This window comes from Triticum urartu, chromosome 4A (assembly GCF_056163025.1).
Source record: "Triticum urartu cultivar PI428250 chromosome 4A, HENAU_Tu73, whole genome shotgun sequence".
NCBI classification, from domain to species: Eukaryota; Viridiplantae; Streptophyta; class Magnoliopsida; order Poales; family Poaceae; genus Triticum; species Triticum urartu.
Window position 1 is genome coordinate 398,090,913 of NC_141876.1, and position 6,917 is coordinate 398,097,829.

A 6,917-nucleotide genomic window follows, 5' to 3' on the forward strand; every position below is an offset into this window, starting at 1 on the left:
AAATGACTTAACCAAAAACTTACTGATTACTGCATCCGGCTGCTCTTCAACCTCCTCCACGTTAACGTGGTTCACCTGTCCCCTGTTGAAAGGGTTCGGCTTCTTCCCAGAGCTTCCATTGCCATTTCCATTCTGGGATTCAGGACATTCATTGGCATAATGTCCGGTCTTCTGGCACTTAAAACAAGTGACTTGGCTCAGGTCTTTCTTGGCTGGGGTTGATGGGTTGGTGTGGTTCTGGCCGTTGCTTCCTCCATTCCCATTACCATTCCTGGGGCCATTGTGATTGTGCGAGCTTCCTCCTCCATTGGTATGCTGAAAATGTCCTCCCGGCCTAGGGGTAAATTGTGGCTTCTGCTGAGCTCCTGAATTGTACTTTCCTTGTGCATACTTCCTCTTGTGATTCTCAATTTGCTGTTGTTTCCCTTCAATCATAAGAGCACGATCTACCAACTCCTGGTAGTTGTTGAAGGTTGCTACCATCAACTGCATGCTCAACTCATCATTCAGTCCTTCCAGAAACTTCTCCTGCTTTGCTGCATCCGTAGCAACGTCATCTGGGCATAACGTGCTAATTTACTAAAGTCCTCCACATACTGGCCAACTGTCCGTCCTCCTTGGCACAAGTTACGAAACTCTTGCTTCTTCATGGCCATAGCTCCTACTGAGACATGGGCAGTACGAAAAGCCTGCTGAAATTGGTCCCATGTGATAGTATCGACAGGGAAAGTGGCTGTGAAATTTTCCCACCATGAGGCTGCGGGTCCTTCAAGCTGATGTGCGGCAAACTTCACCTTCTCCGCATCTGTGCATCCTGCTGTGGTCAACTCTCTAGCTGTCTTGCGGAGCCAATCATCTGCTACTATCGGCTCGGTGCTACTGGAAAACACCGGCAGATTCAACCTAAGAAAACGGGCTAAGTGATCAACAGGTGGTGGTGGTGGTGGGTTGTTGTTGTTGTTGTTCCCCTGGTTCTGATTCTGGACTAGTAGCTGCATCAATGTGTTCTGCTGCTGGATCAACTGAGTGAGCTCCGGTGGAAAGGTAAATCCGGGGTCACGTCTCGAAGGCATCTGAGGGTTTAGAAAAGATGAGATTTAAGAATAGAGGGGGGGGTCTAAAGAGAAAACACTACCCATATGCACATGAGGCAAAAGCAAACAATTCACTTCATTCAATCAATCAAACAAGGGCATATAATCGATCTAACTATCACAAAAGTGCTCGTACTACTATATTTACATGGTGGACTACTACTACTGTTGGGGTGGTCTACTAGAAATATTCTTCGGTTGCAGACTCCATGATATCTGCTCCAGCTTCATCAACATAGTCATCATCGCTATCATCTGGATCCGAGTCGGTGTCGTCGATGATGATGTAGTCTTCCAAGCAAATCTCCTTGGGTTCTTCGTCTTCTTCTACTAGTGTAGGGCCTCCCATAAATATTCCAATCTTCTTGATCAGATCGTCATTCTTTTCCACTAATACTTCAATTTCTTCTTGAAAATCTTCACGTGTAGCCTTGAGTTCTTCCTCTAGTTCCTTGATTCTTGTCTTTGCCTTCTTCAGGTCTATCATGTCGGTGCACATCTGGTTCTCCTGACGTCGAATGTGCTGGTTTAACTCCTGGATAAAAGCTGCAATGGATCTATCCTTTCTGGTGCTGATCATCTCCTAGTGCTCATCTCGGCGCCCACAAATCTGGTAGATAGTATCCTTGAGATCATTGCGGTAGACTTCTCTAATGCGTCCCATGGCGATGTGAGCTACCATGCTCTTTCCTAGATTCCAAGTTGGTGCATCGAAAGAAAACTCTATGGGCTCAGTGACTGGCATGAACGTCCTTCCTGGAACTTGAACTTGAATCATCCAGTGCTCTTCTTCAGGTAGAGTGGCGTTGTAGGTTCCGGTGAAGCTTGGTACTCCTATGTTCAGGTATCTAGTGACTTTCTTCAAGTGATGTCCAAAGGGTGTATCTTCATCCGGTTGAGTGAACTTGTTCCTTGCATCCGCCATCCTAAAAGAGTAGAAAAGATGAGAGGTCAGAAGAGAAGAGAGTGAGTAGTGATCTAGGTCTTTAGCTTAGTGGTCGTGTCCTACAGTCAGTGTGTGCTCTGATACCATCTTGTAGCGACCAGACCTCAAACGGTCCAATCTCTGTGCTCTGGTGTCATCCCTGGATCAGTAATGCTGACACCACACAGTACTTGAAGGATTTATGGCAGAGTAGCAATCACACACTTATTACATCGAGTGTCTCAAAAGAGAACTTATTACAATAAATATGGCTTAAGGCCATCTAATAACGATAATAGCGGAAGGCTTGGAAGATAAGTGAGTCCATCAACTCCAATGGCATCACTGAGTATAGAACCATGACATAAAACTCCTTAATCGATTTCTGAAAAGTCTGCAACATTAACGTTGCAGCCCGAAAACGGGTCAGCACATGGAATATGCTGGCAATGTAACACATAGAGAGTAATGGAATGAAACAGCTATTCTATATGCATATTTGGCTGGTGGAAAGCTCTATGGTTACAGTTTTGCGTAAAGCCAATTTTTCCCTACTGCAAAGGAATAAATTTATTTAACTATCATGGTGGTTGTTAAACACTGAGAATGGTTGACAGCATTCTCAATCCCAATTAAACATCGTCATTAAACAAAACCCAACAAAATTAATTTTAGAATAACATGTTGAGATTCACATGATAATCCAGGTACTAGATACTCAAGATGTCCATAACTGGGGACACGGCTAACCATGATTAGTTTATACACTCTGCAGAGGTTTGCGCACTTTTCCCCACAAGACTCGATTTCCTCCGTTGGATTTCTCGCACTACATGGTGTTTGAGAAACGGATGACCGAGACATAGTCCTTCAGAAGCACTATCACCTTACGATGGGTAGACCGTACCACCTACATCCCCTACATCTGCTAGTCTACCACTATAAGAGTTCGCACGATTTAGTCAGCTATGCTAGAGCCCATAATAGCTTGTGGCTGCACACGGAAGTTTCTAGCATGAATAATCTCCTGATCCCTTTGAGCCTGGGTGGCGGTCCAAAAGAAAACAGGCAAATCCTGGAATACCCAGGTGCCTCAATCAACCAAGATGTGTGTTTAAGTTGCCACCTTAAATAAACCATTAATTAACAATCTCACATCTTTCATGGATACACTCACCCAATCCACGTCTACTAGCATAGCATAGCAATAATAAGCAAACATAGAGTAACTCCCAAAGGTTTGATAATAAACAGGTAATAGGTTCTACCTCAACTACTAACCAAACCCACAATTTAATTAGATCCTAGAACATGCAATGTGTGAGGATTGATCTAATGCAATAAAACTGGGTAGTAGGAGGTATGATCAAGTGTTACTTGCCTTGCTGCTGATCCGGGAAACCTAGCGATTCGATGTAACAAGCGGCGCACTCCGGGTACTCTATCGCAAACAAACAAGCATACAATAAGTACTAGACTAATGCACAGGTAAAACTCAAATAAGAGATCTAACCAGAAAGTTCAATTTAAGAACTCCGGTTGGCAAAAGAATCAAATCGAACGAAGCAACGAAAGACAAACGACAAAAGAAACAGGCTTCGTTTACTATTCTAGATCTAAGGTAATTTTTACAGTGGCAAAAATTTGTTTAAGTTGGTTAAATAGAAAGAGGGTTTCGAGACGAAACTCCAGGCACTTGAATCGCCTCATTCCGATAAACGAGCGAAAAGTTATACTAAAACGAAAATCGGATCAGAAATCGCGATCAGAAAAATCGCAGATTTAATCCGAGAAAAAGAAAAACGACGAACGTTCGTTAAAACGAACGAACAGACGAACACTCACTATTTAAATAAACCGGAAAACCGATCTATTTAAAAAACCAAAACTAAAAAAATGACAAAACCGTCGGAAAACCGAACGGTTTTTCTAAAAAAAATAGCGGCGGGATCGAGGTAAACCTCGGGCGGTGGGTCCGGCAGCGGTGGCGGCGGCTCCGGTGACGGAGGCGGCGGGCGGCTCCGGCGGCGGGCGGTGGCAGCAGCGGCGGCGGGCGGTGGCAGCAGCGGCGGCCGCGCGAGGCGAAGGCGGCGGCGGCGGCGCGGCAAGGCGGCGGCGAAGGCGGCGGCACGGGGCTAGGGTGGCGCGGCGCGGCTAGGGTTTGGGGGGCTAGGGCTCTTATTTGTTTTTTATTAAATCCTCAATATTTCTTTATTTTGGGAAAGTCATTTTATTTCCTCTCTCATAATTTTTATAATAGAAATAATTGAAGATAAAATAAATAAAATCAAATGATCCTATTTTCAAAATTTGAGGCAACTCAAATATAAAAATAACGAAATCCCCAACTCTCTCCAAGGGTCCTTGAGTTGTGTGAAATTTCTAGGATCAACCGAAATGCAAAAATTATGATATGCAATGATGATCTAGTGTATAACATTCCAAATTGAAAATTTGGGATGTTACAAAGAACTAGCTATATATGTCATATATATTCTGTGCTAGCTGATGATTATTGTCTTGTTTGTTGTTCATGTACTAGCTTGGTACTTGTGATATATATATATATATGTGTGTGTGTGTGTATGTGTTGTCATCAGTGTGTCCCCTTTCCTGCAGAAGTATATTCAGTTTGCAGTCCCTGTTTTAGCTCAAGTAACCGTGCTATACAAACATATGTGTGTGTTTGTAATGTGAGTTATATCAATTCTGTCCTATATTCATGTTTCTTCTTTTACATGTTAGATAAACATATGTGTTCTAGTATTGTCGTTTCCCTTCGGTAATTTTGGTATGCTTGTGTCAGTGTTTCCATTCTCTAGTAAATCGATAAATACCTTAAAACAAAGAGTAAAATCTGAATGTACCTTTGCTTGATTTCATTTTCCTTGTTGACGGTTTTCCGGAACTGTCTTAGATAGTTTATGTCATTAGTTTCTTGTAATCTTCTCTTACAACTGTGTTACCTAGCTCTAGCCGAGCTTAACCACTGATTTGTCTGGTCCCTGTGGAGAACACGACATCCGTAGTTTGGGCGTAAAAACCCCACTGTACCTTCAATTGATCATTTTGGCGCCGTTGCCGGGGACTAGCGTCGAGCGATTCTGCGAAGCTATAGACTAGGCTTAGTATAGTTTTTGTTTAAATTTCCAGTCAAATTTATTTCTGTGTTTCTTTTACCTTTTTACTTTTTGTTGCTTCGGCTTATTAGGATACTAACCCTCTCACCAATGTTTGATGTTCGTGAGCGTGTGTAGGATATCTTATTATTTGTAGGCTGATTGACAGTTGCACTTGAACATATGGCTTTAGTACGCGATCTTTGGTTGCCAAGTAGTTTGGACACGATGACAGGGCCAATTTGGCCATCTATTGAGGCCGAAAATTTTGAGTTGAGGCCTGGACTTATTGCTCTCATCAGAATCAGTTTAGAGGATTACCCAATGAAGACCCTCATGAGCATATTAGTAATGTTCTGGAGTATGCCAATATAGTCCAGTATCATGGCGTTTCTCAAGATGCTATCAAGTGTATGTTGTTCACATTCTCTCTCAGAGTTGCTGCTAAGGACTGGTACTATTCTTTGCCATCAAGATCATACACTTGGGGTGATATTTCGAAAGCTTTCCTGCATAGATATTTTCCACTTTACAAGCAAGCTGCAATTCGTGACCAGATCCTCAATTTTGGGCAAGATGGTAGTGAGAGCTTGTATGCAGCTTGGGAGAGATATAAGTATTTGCTTAGAAAATGACCTAATCATGGGCAAAAGGATTGGTTAGTGCTTCAGATATTCTATAGAGGGCTGACACATGCTTCAAGAGATCTTATTGACATGTCAGCTGGTGGAACAATCATGAACAAGACCGTTCAGGGTGCAATTATTCTCATTGAGAGCATTGCCTTCCACCAAATGCAATGGGAAATAAACGACATTGAGGGTGCTATATTTAAATGGTTCAAAGCAGCATCTGCCGAAAAGAAACTAGGGATGTAGGTGGAAAATAAACGACATCCGCCAGTCCCATCTAGTTAGTTTTTGCTAGCTCCCTAGTTCATTTTCCTCAAAAAACAAAAACTCTTTTGAACTATCATACCACTAGTGGACTTTAATCGGGATTAAACGGGACCCAGTTGACATCCCTAGTTGACAATCTTGTGATGAAGTTCAGAGGAAAAGTTAAGGACTCAAATGATCTAGGAATGCATTTCATTACGATAGTACAGCAGGCACTGCTGACATATTGGCCAACTCAGGTATAGCCTAACAAGTAACAAATAAGCATTTGAATCAAGCAATACAGCAAAGCAGACAACTGAACTATTTGTAATTCTGTAGGATTACAGGTTGAGGCCACAAGCCAAGAAAGCAGCCCACACGCATTACATTTCACATGTACTAAAACACACTGGCTTAACATATGTTGTTGTGAAGCCTCGCTGTTGTTGCAATGTTCTTTGAAGATATCGTCAGCATCCTATGGTTGCAAATCTAGTTGTTGTAGTTTATTACGCACCCTCTATTTAGGTAAAATTAATTTTAATCACATGCACTGGTTCGAATTGATCATCAATTGTCACACCCTAGCTAGTTCAAGCATTAGAGTGTGCATCATGTTTAAATTCCCTTAAATTGAAATGGGGAAGATAGAAACCCCAGCACCCCCCTGGAAACAACTAGGGTCTACTAAAATTATTTTCAATGAACCCAAAATGCCCTTCACAAAATGTTCATCATTTCTGGATTGGGCTAAAACCCCTGGAAAAAATGGTGCACTCTTTTCTAGGACATTCTGGATTCTCTGAATTAAATCATAAGTATTTGAATTTGGGCATTTAAATGCTATAAAATAATTTAAATGCTCAAATAATTCTGGAAATAAGTGTGGGATGTTGGG

The 6,917-nt window shown here is 42.2% G+C and overlaps 1 pseudogene; it reads left to right on the forward strand.

The window, feature by feature from the left end:
* The first annotated feature begins 5,321 nt into the window (after positions 1-5,321).
* Positions 5,322-6,016, forward strand: LOC147975963 (uncharacterized; annotated as a pseudogene).
* The last annotated feature ends 901 nt before the right edge of the window (positions 6,017-6,917 follow it).